Consider the following 15,768-nt stretch of genomic DNA (forward strand, 5'->3'; position numbering starts at 1 on the left):
GTGGCTGAAGGTGATTGCTGCCAAACCTGATGATCTGAGTTCAATCCCCAGAACCCACACATGATGGAAGAAAAAAACTGACTCCCAAAAGTTGTCCTCTGACCTCCAGACTTGCACACGGTATGCACAAGTACATATATACATAACAAATACATAATTTTAATTTTTATGTATTTTTGCCTACATGTATGCCTGTGTGAGAGTGTCAGATCCCTTGGAACTGGACAATTGTGAGCTGCCATGTGGGTGCTGGGAATTAAACCCAGGTCCTTTGGAAGAGCAGCCAGTGTTCTTAACTATTGAGCCATCTCTCTAACCCCACAAATAAGTAATTTAAATAAATCATTTTAAATATAGTAATTTAAAAAGTCCAGGTGGTGGTGGCACACACTTTTAATCCTAGCACTCAAGAGGCAGAGGCAGGAGGATCTCTGTGAGTTCAAGGCCAGCCTGGTCTACAGAGCAAGTTCCAGGACAGCCAAAGCTACACAGAGAAACCCTGTCCTGAAAAACCAATAAGTAAATAAATAAACTTTTAAAAAATGGAAAGCTAACCTACTTACCTAACTTCCCCTAACCGTGATGCGTGTGTGATAGAGTTAGGGCTGGGCGGTATATGGATTAGAGTCCCTCTACCTTGAATGATCAATTCAGAGGATTAGAAAAGAGGGCAGGCACCAGCCTGGCAGGATCTTCCCCAGAGTGCCTGAGCTGCTCCTCCTCACCCCCTACAGCGTCCCGGGCCTCCCTCAGCCACTCTGCCGCTCCAGTCACTCTTCCCCTCTGCAGATGAGCAAGAGACCTCACCTGGGAGGCTCCACGAGGTACAACCAGGGCTCGATGAGGGGACTTCCTCCAAAGAGATCCCCCCCCCCAGAAGAATGCAGGCCCTTTTCTTCATCAGGGACTTCCCTGACCAGAAACCTAGACATGTAGCAGAGCCAGGATCTTATATTCTGGTCTCAGGGACCTCTCAGCAGTTAGGTCCCCTAGCCCATCTCAGGTGGATGGATATGAATGGACTTATAGATACACAGATAGATAGATAGATAGATAGATAGATAGATAGATAGATAGATAGATGATAGATAGGTACATAGGTAGATGGATGCATGAATGGATGGATAGATGGATTTACAGATGGATAGGTTGCATTATGGTGTTTATGGATGGATGCATGCATGCATGCATGATGGACCAGATAGATGATGCACAGATGAATGAATACATGTATGGATGGATGGATAAAGGGATGGATGAATGGATAGACTGATGTATAGATGAATGGATGTATGAATGAATGGACAAGTGAATACACAGGTGGATGCATGGATGGCTACATGGATATATAGATGTATGGATGAATGGATAGATGCATGGATGGATGGACAGATGAATGCACAAGTGGATGGATACACATACGTGTTTATATGTATATATGAATGGGTGGATTCATTCATGGATGGATGGACAGAGATGGATAAATGGATAGATGCCTACATGGGTGGCTGAATGAATGGGTGGATACACAGAGATATGGATGGATGGATGGACGGATGGATGGATGGACAGACGGATGGGTGGGTAAGGGAAGCTCCCCTCTTCCAGATACATCCCCTCTCTATTGGCTGCATCTGCTGCTCTAGAGGTCCCCAGCTCTTCCTACTCTCTGAGACTGGTCCAGTGTGGGGCTGAGACTTCTCCTCACTCAACCTTAGGCACCCCATTGGCCCTTCACACTAGCCTTCGGCTCATCCATCCTGTTAAGGACACAGTCATCCCGGTACCCTAGCCACCCCTAAGCAGCACGTTTAAAGCTTTTGAAGCTTTAGGTAACGCTCTGATATTTCCCTATTACATTTGAATGGGAAATATGTTCGCACAGTCCAAACTCTAAAGTACTTAAAGGGCTTGTGTTAAGAATGCTTTCTGGGATCTGGAGAACGGCTCAGGGGTTTAGAGGGAATACTGCCCCTGCAGAGGACCGGAGTTCAGTTTCCAGCGCCATCAAGTGACTCACAAACACCTGTAACTCCAGTTCCAGGGGGTCTCACCCTCTTCTGGCCTCCAGAGGCAACTGCATTCATGTACGCGTACTCGGCCCCACATACACATAATTTAAAAGTAATAATAAAATCTTTTCAAAAGAATACCTCCGGCTAGTGTCCCTGCCAACTGGGTCCCATCTTCAGGTGGCCTCCATAGCTGATTCCTCCTGTCCCCATTTAGACTAATCCAGGAGAATAAAGCACTCTTTACTTCCTGTCCACATTGTCCTCTGAACCTCCTTGGTTTCCATTAATTATTCACCCCTGAACTTTGTTCCCTATTTGTGAATAGCTTCCTCTCTTCCCATCCCCAAGTACCAGCATGGGAATGTCTGAGGGGTTCCCGCTGGGCGAGGAGGTGGGTCCCCGCCTCTCCCAGCTGCAGGGCTACAGCTGTGCGCATGTGCATTCTGGCAGGCGGGGCTTCTGGAGGCGGCTTTCCCCCACCTTCTGGGTCATTGGATTGGGCCTAGGCCCTTGTTCTTAACTGCCCTCCAAGACTCATTCAGGTTCCCGCAGGCAGTGCCTTAGCCAGCCCCTCTTGTTCCCTCTCACCAATTCAGAGGTCCAGACTGTTTTTGACAGTCGGGCAGGCAAAAAAGAAAGAAAGAAAATGCGAGTGGGTTGATTGTGATTTGCATTGGGCTTCCTCTCAGCTAGCATCTTTCCAGCCGGCTTGGAGCTCACCCAGTTTCCGCCCCCACCCCACCCCCCCGCAGTGTTTTCTTATGCTCTGCCCTTTATATCCTTCACGTTGGCCTTTCCTACTGATTTCCTTCCTTACCCGGGAGACTCGCTCTTTTTTATCGCGAGGGGCGGGCACGGTTCTAGCTTCATGGAGTCTGGGCTGGTTTACCTATCTCTTCCTTCATGGTTTCTGGGTGGGAGCTTCCCGGAAAAGCTTCTGCCGTTCTGGGCCATGTTTTAGAAGCATCCTTCTGTGATTGCTTCTCCCAGGTTCCTGGTTTAACATTTCACACTCGCTTGCCTGGGACAGCTCATACCATCCATCCGTGTGGAGCGCATCCTACTTCCTATTTTTCCAGATGGCCACCCATTAGCCAGCCGTTCAACCTGGTGATGTGTGTCTCCACAGTGACACGCTTCCTGCCTCCCACTAAACCACACTTAAAGTCAGGCTGGCCTGGGCTGTCCTTCTTCATACTTTTCCCTCTGAGTCCCAGCACACAGGGCTCTCAGGGCCCTTAAAGTGTCTCTTCTTAAAACATTTCATTTCATTTCATTTCTTTCTTTCTTTCTTTTTTGAGGGAGGGTGAAGTGGGGGTGGGGAGCAAGGTGTCCCCATGAAGCCCAGGCTCGTGTCAAACTCATGACTCTCCTACTCAGTATCCCAAGCGTTGGGGTTATAGATGTGCACCACCATACCCAGCTATAAATATTTTTGGAAAATCCTCTCACTGTGCCCCTCAAAACGTGGTGGGGGACAGGAGAGGTGCCATCAGGTAAGAGCAAGTATTACTCTTGCAGAGTACCTGAGTTGGGTTCCCAGGATCCACATCAGATGACGATCATCTTAACTCCCTCTCTGGGATATACAGTGCCCTCTTCTGACCGGCACGGGTACCTTCATGCATATGCACACACAGGCACCCAGGCACCATTTAAAAACAAACAAAACCCCTTTAATCCGGAATGAAGCTCTTCTGCGAGGAATGTGGCTTGGTGCTGAGGAGAGCGAGCTTTGAGTCTTCTGGGTGGCGGTGATCCTGCCTGTGAAGGCTGTCCTACTGCGGCCCCATCAAGTCTCCCAACTGACTGCCTCTGGCTTCCCTCCTCTGGCCTTAGCCAAACCCTGGGACAGGCCCCTATTCAATGCCCAGCCTTTTCCCAGCAACCGTGTCCCTACTTCCTGCCTAGTAGTCCAAGATAGTTTCTAACGCCCTCGCTCACCTCTCACTTTTACTCCAGCCTCAGCCAGAAGGTGACCCCCGGGAGCAGCAGCCTCACTCCTAATCAGTCTAGCCACCTGGAAGCCCACACAAGAGCTGCAGGAACACACTGAACCCAGGGACCGTCTGGATTTGCCTGTGTGCAGTGGAAAGCCTGGTGCCCGCATGGTCTCCAGTGCACCCCTCCTTCCCTCCATCTGAGGGAGGTCTCAGGTACTCTCCCCGCCCTGTGTCCCTCCCTGGGGATGGGGGGGAGCTTCGAAGGCTGGAGGAGAAGGGACCTAAAAGGAGAGCATGGATTGGTCCCCTACCAGCAAATCCCACGTGCACTCTATACCTAACATTCTGTGTGTCTCCTGCAACATATTTAAACAGGCTTGCGCAGGCTCCATTTGGACAAAGTGACATCCCTGTCCCAGGGAGCTCTCTTAGAGACAGACAGAAATTACAGTAGGTTCATCTAAGGAACCTCCCTGGGAAAGGGAGATGGGGGAGCTGGCAAAGGGATGTGAGGATTCAGCTGGAGGTCTCACGGTGTCTCCAGGTCCACCAAGGATGCAGTGGGGCTGGAATGAATCACACAGGGTGCACAGCACCAGGTCCCAGAAGCACACACTTAAGGCTTCTTTGTATTCTTTTCTGTCGCAAAGTGAAAAACCACAGGATATGAATTCCACTGGCGCCCTCTGGTGGTCATATGAGGAGTAGGCCAGGGTGCGTGGGGCAGAAATCAAGGGAAAGGCTGGGACTGCTACAGGCTGGGTAGGGATGAGCTGCGACCAAGGAAGAGATGTGGAGGATGGGTGATGTGGACAGACTGAAAATATGGATTCTAGAGTCTGTGGGACTTGATAGTGGTAGAATCTCCTATCTGGTGTCCAAAATGCCAGACTCTGACTGGGTAACGGCACTCGCTGCCAAGGCTGACTACCTAAGTTCCATGCTCAGGACCCACACAGTGGAAGGAAGGAGCTGACTCCTGCACAGTGCACCCACACACAAACACAATAAATAAATAAAATTTGAAGTGTAATATAAATTTTTTTAGTGCCAGGCTCATCATCCTTAGCAACCAGTCAGGTGTGGCGTCATTTAACTCTGAGAGGGTAACAACCAGAAGGGGAGGGTTGGACCCCAGAAGGGCTCTTCTTTCCTGGACATTTCAGCTGAGAAACCTGTCAGACCGATAAGTCTGGAGAAGGAGGAAGGTCCAAGCCAGAGGATGCAGTGTGGACCCGCCCCTTGCCATTCTCTAAGGACTGAGAGTGAGGACCCGAACTCACGTCCTGAACCTGAGCCCAGTGTGACGGCATTTGGAGGCAGTCCTTAGGAGGTGGCGAGGTCTCAAGGGTGGTATCCTCATGGATGGAAGTAGATTTTTATGGTACAGTCCCCTCCACCACATGGGGACACAGCAGGAGGATGGTCGCCATGAGCCAGGAAGCAGCCCTCCCCCCAGATCCTGACCTGGCAGAGCCCGGACTTCCAGCCTCCAGAAACACAAGCTGAGTTTCTATTGTTTATAAGTCATTCAGTCAGCGGCACTTTGTCATAGTGACCAAAAGAGACAGATTGAGGCTCTTTGGCTGACAGGTTGTTTGAGTGGTTGATGATTGATTGATTGATTAGTATAGTATAGTGGAGTGGAGTGTATTATCGTATTGTATCGTATCGTATAGTATACTGGTATAGTGTGCTCAGGTTTACTTTAACGCACACAGTTACGGTAAGGTATGATCAAATAAGAATTATATACACTTACCCAGCCTGTTGGGGTACATGTATGCATTGTGGCATGATGAAAGCAAACTAATGAACATGCCCATCACCCACATGGTGTTTTATTTTGTTTTGTTTGCAGGGGTGAGAACACTTCAGCTCTTGGCAAGTTCCAAATACACAATGCATGCTGTAGAGCAAGCACACTCTTCCGCTTCGAAGGCCTCACCCCGCTCACCCCGAGCATCTGTTCCCAGCTCTCAGCTCTGTCTTGGCTGTAGTGAACGGTGCCGTGGTGCCTGGTTCCTGATTGCGGATCTGCGACCAGCTGTCTGCATGTCCCTTGCGAGCCTCTGAAGACGTGAATATTGCTGGATCATACGGTTCCATTTTTAAGTTTTGAGGAAGCCCCGGGCTGTTTTCCACGATGGCTGCTCATTTGCATTCTCACCAGTACTTCAGGGCAACCTTCCTCTCATCCTCCACCACAGATCTTCCACGGGCTGCCTTCCCAGTCTGATGGCGGAGTCTCCTTGCAGCTCTCATTTGGATTCCCCCTGGTGACTTACGGAAATGAGCTTTGTGTTCACGTGTCTGGGACCACTCTTGTTTTGTTTTGAGACGTGTCTGCTCAAGCCTTTGCCAGCTTTAAGATTAGATTCTCCTCCTGCTATTGAGTTGGGTTTGCTCTTTATATATTCTGGATAGCAGCCATCTGACAGATGTGTGCCTTGCGAATCTATCTGGCTGCGTGCACTCTCTCCATTCGGTTGATTGCTGGCTCTGGCACCTTCCGATCTGGTGCATCCTCTGTGTCTTTCTTGCCATTGTTTGCTGTCTCTTCAGGACCACATTTTAAAAACATCACTGTATGAGGCAACGCCAAGCACTCTCTCTGCTTTTCTCCTACCACATTTGCAGTCCCACATTCATGGCTTTTATCCATTTTGAGTCCATGATGAAATGTTGTGTGAAATATGGGTTCATTTATATACCTTTATTATTATTTTATGTGCACCGGTGTTTTGCCTGTATCTGTGTCTGTGTGAGGATGGAACATCGCCTGGAACTGGAATTTAGTTACAGACAGTTGTGAGCCACCATGTGGTTGCTGGGAATTGAACCCGGATCCTCTGGAAGAGCAGCCAGTGCTCTTAGCCTCTGAGCCATCTCTCTGGTCCCTACTCTACACATGTGAACATCTAGCATTCCCAGTACTACGTAGTCAAGAGACTGCCCCGACCTCCTCACATGTTCCTGAAAGCCGATTGGCTATAGATGTGTGTACACTGATTTCTGAGCTCGCTGCTGTGTCTTGTTGGTCTGTATGTCTGCTTTTAAGCCAGCACCATGCTGTTTTGACTACAATAGCTTTGTAGTATATTTTGAAATCAGGTATTGTGATGTCTCCAGTTCTTGCTGCTCAAGATTGCAGCATGAGGTGCAGGCCTGTAATCCTAACACTGGGGAGCTGACGCAGGAGGATCACAAAGAGAGGGCCATTCTGAACTACATAGTGGAAATGAAACGCTATCGTGTGTGTGAGAGAGAGGTTGCTTAGATAGTCCGCTATTCAGGCTATTTCATGATTCTATACCTATTTTAACAATTTTCATTCCTGTGAAAGATAACACGTAAATATTGACAGGATCACTACCAATTCTATAGAGTACTTTGGTTAGCGGGGGCATCTTTGTTTGACTGATTTTGAGACAGGGTCTCACGTAGCCTAGACTGACCTCAAATTCCCTATATAGTCAATGAACTTGACCTTCTGCCTTCCTTGCCAAGTGCTGGGATTGCAGATATGTGCCACCATGACCAGTTTATGGAGGCTAGGGATGGAACCTAGGTCCTTGAGCATATCTAGAGAATCACTCCAGCAACTGAGTCACATCCCCAGGTCAGCATGGGCATTTTAACAGCAGGGGAACTGAGTCACAAACTCAGCGGTGATCATAGGATACTACTTACTGTGTCTTCTTCCATTTCTTTCCTGACTCCAGAGGCTAAGATCTGCAGAGCTCCCAGGTGGCTCCACCTCTTAAAGGTCCCTAATGTGGGCCTAGGAAGAACCAAGCTTCCAACACACCTCACACATCTTACAGAGAATCAGCTGAGGCCTCATTTCCAGATCACTGGCTGGAAGTGGGGGCAGGGTTGAGGCCAGTAGGGTTGGCCTTGACCCAACTTGACGAGTGTCTTACGAAAGGAGATAGGAACACAGACAAGCACAGAGAGAAAAGTCATGAGATTTGGCCATGATGGCTTATACCTGTTGTGCTAGCACTCAGGAGATGGAAGCAGAGGATCCGGAGTTCAAGGCCAGCCTTAGCTAGGTACATGAGATTGTCTCGGGCTGGGCGGGGGGAATATAGAGAGACAAAGAGATCAAGTTGTAAGCATGTGAAGATCCAGGGGGAAAAACTGCCCTGAGCCATAGAGATGCCTAAAACAATCCAGGGCTGGTGAAATGACTTAGTGGGTTAGGTGACTGCCACCAAGCCTGATGACCTGAATTCAGTCTCTGGGAACCACATAGTAGAAGAAGACAGACTCCCAAAAGTTATTTGACCCTTGACTTCCATGTGTGCACGGTGACACACCTGCACACACACAGAAACACACACACACTACGCTTAGGGGAATGCTCTGGGGCAGTCCTCCAGGAAAGCTTCCAGAAAACCAAGGGAACTACTGCCAAGACATAACCAGGAAAGGAAGGAACCAGGGTCAAGCCAGAGGTTGGACACTGCCACCACCACTGTTTCAGTCACTCATCCCTCAGAAAGCATGTGACACAGTGCCCAGTGCTGCCACCTACTGTCACCTCTTTTCCACACTCACAGACCCCCTGGCCGGTGGCTGCCACCAAGAGCAGCCAGAACACCCCTGTGTACGGCACATCCTACTGACAGGATAGCTGCAAGGTATCCAGGACACAGCATTGTGACTGCCTATCAAGGCCCTGGCCACACAAGTCAGGGTGCTCCCCCACCATCACTCTCTGACTGTGTGATTCAGGGAGACTCACAGAACCTCTTTCAGGCTCAGCCCCACTCACAGGCTGGACGGGGTTCTTGCAGGGTCTCAAAGGGCTTTGGAGACAAAGGTGTGAAAGCCTTCACCCCACTGAGGATCTGGCTCGAGAGAGGTTTCTCCACAAGGCAGGTCCTTCTTTGTCAGGGGAAAGCAAGAGGTGTAGATGGGTCCTAGTGCCTGGCCTCTCAGCCCATTTCCTTTTGAGACTCATTCCTCCCCCGGCCCCTGAGGCCACAGGCACACACTGACCTACATGCACATGTACACCGAGGTCACAGCTTCACCACATGGCTTGCACAGGTTGTTCCCACCCACTCTTCCCCCTCCCCAAAAGGCCCTCAGACCCCCTCCAGCCCACAGCCCCTTCCTAGGTTCTCCCCAGGGAACTGTTGATGTTGTCCCCTGATACTGTCCCATGTGGTAGTGGATTAACCCAAGGACTGTCTGCTCCCAGGGTGGGGTGGACCTCACTGCACCCCAGGTGAGGCGGGAACACTGTCTCTCATGTGACTCAGATCAGCATCACTCCCGCAGAACCTGAACACAAAGTTTTGTTCTCTGGTAACAAAGAGAATCTCTGGCTACAGACAGTTGTGAGCACTAGACAGGAAGAGCGAGCGGGCGGGCTGATGGTTGTCCATTGTGTCCAGGAGCACAGGGACACTGCACAAGTGACTTGTACCCCCATGGGGCGTGTTCTCACAGGCGAAGTAAGGGGCAGTTGGCCACAGAGGACAAGCCTAAAGCCACTGTGGCCTGTGGACAGACGGACAGAGAGGCAATGATGGAGGGTTGGGGGGATGGTCAGAGGTGAGGGAGGGAGGGATGAGAGAAGACAGAGGGATGAACAAAGGTGGGTGGAAGGAGGGAAGAGGATGGAAGGGAGGAAAGGGAGGAGCTAGGGTGAGCAGATGAGCACACTGGAGGACCATCCCAAGACTCCCTGTGAGAGCTTTGCATTTTGACTATACCCACCATTCCTACCTCCCTCTATGGGGCATGCGGGGGGGGGGGGGGTGTGAGTGACCCCGAGGAGAAGCTAAAAACTCACAGTTGATAAACAGTGCCCATGCCGTATCATTAACTATCAGAAGTAATGGGAGGGGGGGGGGCGGGTGAATGTCAAGACGCATAAAATTCTGAGTAGAGAGTGATAGGATCTGACCCAGAACATCAAAGGCCTACATCATCAGCTCTAGTCAGACCCAGCCTCCACCCCTGCAGCTCCTGACTCCACACAGCCCTCGGGCCCCAAGGCCCTGGCACCCTTCACTCTGAGACCAGCGATGGAGATTCAGGAGGATGCATGGAGAAAGAAAGACAGAGGTGGAGCCCAACCTCGGGGTCCCTTGGGTGAAGGTTGAAGGTGAGCTTGAACCGGGAACCCAGCAGTATTTCTGTATGTGGTCCCCACTTCAGCCACACGAGGGCGCCAGCATGCCAGTGTGCTCAGAGTAGATTAACTGCCTCCCTGGCTTCCTTCCCTGTGGCCTAGACTCCTAGGTGCCCACCGATCCCAGGCCTAGCCCTCCCACTGCAGCTGGCCGTGTTGGCTAGCTGCTAAGTCTGTTCCATGGACATTGTTCCACAAGATCCTCCAAATGCCCCTTGTTAAAATAATCGCCTCCCCTTGTGGGGCTGTTGTCAATCATTACTCTCATTCTCACAGAACAGGAAGCTGGTCCCTGTCCTTGGAAGCTGGAGGAAGCAAGGGAAGAGCTAGCAAAGGAAGAGGACCCCGGTTCTCAGTTTCCATAGCACCCCCATCCCCACCCCAAGACCACAGAGCACCCTGAACCTGTACAGGGGATAAATGAGTGATTGTTTCCACATTACAACAGCTCCATTTTTTTTTTCTCCTTTTTTTGGAGGCAGGGTCTCATGTAGCCCAGGCTAGCCTCAGACTCACTATGTAGCCAAGCATGACCTCCGATGATCTTCCTGCTTCCACTTCCCAAATGCTGGGATTACAGGGTGCACCACCACACCCCAGTTTCTGGGGTGCTGGGGATGAAACAAGGGCTTTGTTCATTCGAGATAATCACCCTACCTCGGAGCCATGTCTGCAGCCTACAGTACCTCCACTTTGTGCAACAAGAATAGCAAGCTCGGCTTTCACCTCGCTGCTAGGGCAGAGCCCTGGTGGAGGCCTGGGATGTCTGACCCCAGTCCCCCGGCCTCAAGTTCCTGTCTGGAGTCCTTGTCCCATACCTGGGAGGCCCACAGTCTCCTGAGGGCCAAGTAAGGATGGCTTCCGTCCATAGATAGGTCATGAGTTCTCATCCCCCTTGATGCTGAGTGGGCAAGATGTCCCCCCATGTCTGTGCCAAGGCTGTGGTGGACCCTGTTAGCCCAGGAAGTGTTTCTCAACCCCACCCCTTTGGAGGTCACACATTAGATATTTAACATCATGATTCATCACAGCAGCAAAATTATAGTTATGAAGTAGCAATGAAATAGTTTTATGGTTGGAGGTCACCACAATATGAGGAACCGTATTAAAGAGTCACAGCGTCAGGAAGGTCGGGAACCACTGGCCTAGGTTGACACTGAAGAGCTGGGTAACTGTGGTCCTCAGCGTTCTGACAGTCTGGCGGGCCCAGAGACAAATGAGCAAAAAAAAAAAACCTCGAAGTGGTTCAGAGCCCGGGGCCACAAAGGAGGACATGAAACCTGGCCGGGGCTGGCAGTGCTGGGCCGAGCACCCCACCTCGCTTCCTCTTCTGTAATTATAGAGGAGACACTTGGGCTCCTCCTGTGGGCTGCCCTGCCTTCAGAGGACTACAAACTCATTGCCTGCACACGGCCTTAGTTATTTTCTGGCTGCTGTAATAAAATACAAAAGCAATTAGATCACAGTTTGAGGGCGCAGTCCACGGTCGTGGAGGATCAAAGAGACCAGAGCTTGGTGTATCTGTTCACACAGCGTGCACAGCTGAGAAGCAGAGAGCAAGGAACGCTTACACCCGGTTCGCTTTCTCCTTTTTGTGCGGCCCAGGATCCCAAGCCAGGGAATGGTGCCACCCACAGTGGGCAGACCTTCTCCTCACTTTAATTTACCTCATCAAGGCAATCTCCCACAGGCACACCCAGTGGCCATCTCCCATATGATTCTAGAGATCATCAAGTTGAACAGAGATATCAACCTTCACAAGCTACCTTCTCACCACCGCTGAGTGGGACTCCCTCCACCCAGCCCAGGCAAAGGCAGGCTTTTCAGCAAGCAAGAGCTGTGGAACTAGCGGCCTCGGAGTGAGGGCATAGAACCCCACCTCACACCAGGAAGTACGAAACCTGTGGCTTAGCCCAGGGCCTTGTTGGGAGGGAGTGTCACCACCTCCAAGTGACTAGGGAAGAGATCCCAACCTTTTGAAGTCACTCCTTGCCTTTTGCTGGGGTGGAATGTGGCAGCTGTGGGCTGTGGGAAACCAAGGACCAAACGGCCTCAGAGCCATGGGCTCATTCAATAGACCCTCCACATCCCACAGGCAATGAGCTAGCCAGACGGTCCCAGAGTCCACAGCGAGGAGTGTGGAGAGGGCAGAGAGTCTTGTAGGGGGTGTGGGAGCCACTGAAGGGATTTTGTTCTGTTCCCTTTCAGGAGGCTTGTTGGAGTTTTGTTTGTTTAGGGCCAGCAAGAGGGCTCAGCAGGTAAGGGTGCTTGCTGTCAACCCGGATGGCCTGAGTTCGATCCTCAGGACCCACGTGGTAGAAGAAGAGAACTAAGTCTTGCAGTTGTCCTCTGACCACCGCACACACGACCAGGTACCCACATGTTCCTCAACACACATGCACACAAATAATTTTAAATGTAATAGAGTTGTGTTTGTTTAAATTGTAGTAAAATAGGCATAAAGTTTACCATTTTTACCAGTTTGAAATGTGTACTTCCTCATCAGGAGCATCCACACAGGCAACCAGCATTTCCAGCCCTCTCTAGAAGGTCCTCGCCTTTCAGAACTGGAATTGCATTCATTCAATAGCAACTCCAACCCCTCCCCTGAGGCAACCATGGATCCTCAGTCTCTGGATCTGATGCCCTAGGGATGTCCTTTAGTGGAGCCCTGCCGTTCCGTCCTCTGCGGCTGCCTTACTTCCCCAGCTTAGTATCCGCATGACTGATCTGTACCATAGCCCGTGACAGGATGCCTTCCTTTTGAGGGGTGAATAATATTCCACTGAATATGTGCATACCACCTACCGCAGTCCATACATGCACTCATTTAGCCGTGGACACTTGACTCCACCTTCTAGCTACTGTTAACCTCTATGGCCAGATAGCCGTTGGAGTCCTACTCTGGTTTCAAGTCTAAATCATCAGATTTGAGTTTTAGACAAACACTTCAGACACTATGGAAGTGGGTGGGGGGCGAGGTAGGATTGGAGGGGGCAAGGCTAGGAACCAAAGGACTGCCACAGCTGGGAAGGTGGCAGTGGCCCTCGGAGGTGGGGTGGCAGTAATGGCAATCAAATTGTGTCCTGGGCCACTCAGTTTTATTTTTGTTTAAGGTTTATGTTTATTTGTGTGTGTGTGTTTGTGCAAATATGGAAATATGTGTGCGGTGCCTGCAGAGGCCAGAAGGGGGCATCGCGTCCCCCAAAGTTTCAGAGGGTTGTTAGCTGCCACGTGGGTTTGGGTGCTCTTAAGCACTGAGCCGCTGCTCGGGCTGCGTGGCCAATGCGTTCTGCACACACCGCCCTTGTGTGGTAAATCGTCTTCTCATTTTCCCTCCGCCCTGTGCCGTCAATTCTGAGGAGAAATGATCTGAACGGCCAAGACACTAAGCGCTGGAACTGCTGATTCCAGGGTAAGCAGCCAATGCGCTCTGCCCCAGGCCTCTCTGCCAGTCATCTGTCCCTGTCGCCTCTCACAGCCCGGTTCATCCGATGCTCTCCAGATGACATTGAAGTGTGGCCCAAGGGCTCCCTAATCTTGATCTTTAATTAAGAGTGGACGACGCGCATTGCAGAGCGATGGCGTGTGGGTCTGGAGAGTTCTAGGGGACTGGCCTAGGAGCTGAGAGTCGATTGCATCCCAAGGACACTCCAGCTTAAGGACAAAAAAGACACCGGCCTTGAATAGTAATGGCTCGCTCAGACTTGCTGCCCAGTGTCTCCGGCACCCCCTTCTCCCCAAGAGAACCTCCTGCAGACCCAGGCCCTCTTAGATGCTCTTTGTTTCTGGGGGCAGCCTCTTTTGTTCCCATTTTCTGGGGCCATTGAGTAAATGGGATTTCCCCCCACACACCCCGACTTCATAGATATGTGTTGGGTGATCACAGGGCCCAAGAACACACAGCATGTCGATGCCTAGAATTTGGGTCTGGCTTCCTTTGCTGTCACCGCCATACTTCATCTAGCCAATTTTTCTTCCTCTTTCCTTCCTTTTGAAACCGAGAATCTGCCTCCCTAGGACCACACTTCCTACATCCACAGAAACCAGCGACAGGAAACTTGGAGGGAGCTACGCCACACTGTGGGGGTGCGGCAGCTGACCTTCAGATTTGCCTGAGCTTCCTGGCAGCTGAGGCAAAAAGGGAAACAGAGCAAGGGCCTCAGTTCTCCTCACTGCAAAAGGAGAAGCATGCCAGAGCCTTGGTGAAGCCCATCTTCCAGACAGCCCGATACTCTGAAGAGAGTCCTGGTATGTGCGGTTCCGGTTGATGTCATACCTCTAGCACAGCACAGATGCGCTTCCTCATGTCTTCCAGTAATTTCATTGCTGAAGGCTACAGCCCAGAGTGTGTGTTGGCACCTCCACAGGGACAGGAGGACATTTTGTCGCTTGAGTCCCAAGCATCCCAGCATACGGGTGACGGGGGGCCCCCCAGACCACCTCACAGGGTCCCCACGGGATCCGGCTGCAGCTGTGGAGAGTCCTCTGCCCTGACCAACTTTCCTAAATCCCAGCAAAGGCAAGCAAGACCCTGCCTATGACCAGGTTGGAGCAGCCTGGGAGCCCAAGGAGGGGACAGTGGCGGCAAGGAGCCAGCATCGTGTTACCACCACTCCCCCACCCCCAAGCTTCAATGAGATACTGCTGTGTCCCATTTTAGAGAGAGGTATGCTGGGCCTGGAGGCAGTCACCATGGCTCAGAAGCGGGGACACTGAGGCCGGAGCGTGGCAAGTCCTCAGGGTCCCATGAGCTGCAGCTGACACCCTGGTTGTCCCTCCCCACCAGCCACCACATTCTCGACCCTCCACAGACAACCTGAGCTTCGTTCCTCCCAAAAGCAAGTGTTGAGCACCGACTGTATGCAGGTCTGTCCTACTGTCGGGGGCATGGTAAACCCAGCGCAGTCGCCCTGTTGCCCGAGGCATCTTCGCTCTGTCTTACGGATGCACAGAAGACACTCGTGTATATAGCGCTGTGCTCCAAGCGGTACGGCCGCCATCCTCTTCGGATCACCTGCTCCTGAGGACCAAAGGCCGTGGCAGCTGAGCTTGTTGACTGACACTCTATCACAGAAGGAGGCGTGAGGAGGGTCACTCTACGCTCACCTGAGGTTCCAGCCACTCCCCCCAACCACTTGTGGATAATCCTGACTGCACACGGCCCTGGAGTCTAGGCAGGTGCTAGAGTATATAGAATGGAGGTGGTAGGGAGGGCTCCCGCTCTGGGGCAGCCATCATCCATGCTGGATGAAGATGTTCAGAGGCTTCGGGTCACCCCACCCCTCAGGCAGCCCCTCCCCCAGGCTCTGTAAGTCAGCCCGAGAGACTCACTGGTTCTCCAGGATGAACTTCAGTCATATTTTGGGTTGTCTTTGGGACCATAGGAGAAGGGGGTAAACGTTTCTGTCTCCTTGGAAGGTGCTCCGGCATCATTCTCATGGGCAGTGGGACCCCCGGTGCCCGTCTCATGCCTGGCATTCCTCTGCTCTGCCGGCCCAGGGCTGAGCCCGACAGGGGTCCCTGTCCCATAGCCCAGGGATGTCTCCCCACTTGGGCCCTCTGCCCCAGAGCCCTCCCTTATACGGCCTTGGGGGCCCTCCTCTTGGGAATTCTGTGTCGCTTCATCTTCTTTCTTAAAACAATTCTATTTATT

Source organism: Peromyscus californicus, unplaced genomic scaffold, assembly GCF_007827085.1.
Source record: "Peromyscus californicus insignis strain IS unplaced genomic scaffold, ASM782708v3 Scaffold_20__1_contigs__length_68692818, whole genome shotgun sequence".
NCBI lineage: Eukaryota > Metazoa > Chordata > Mammalia > Rodentia > Cricetidae > Peromyscus > Peromyscus californicus.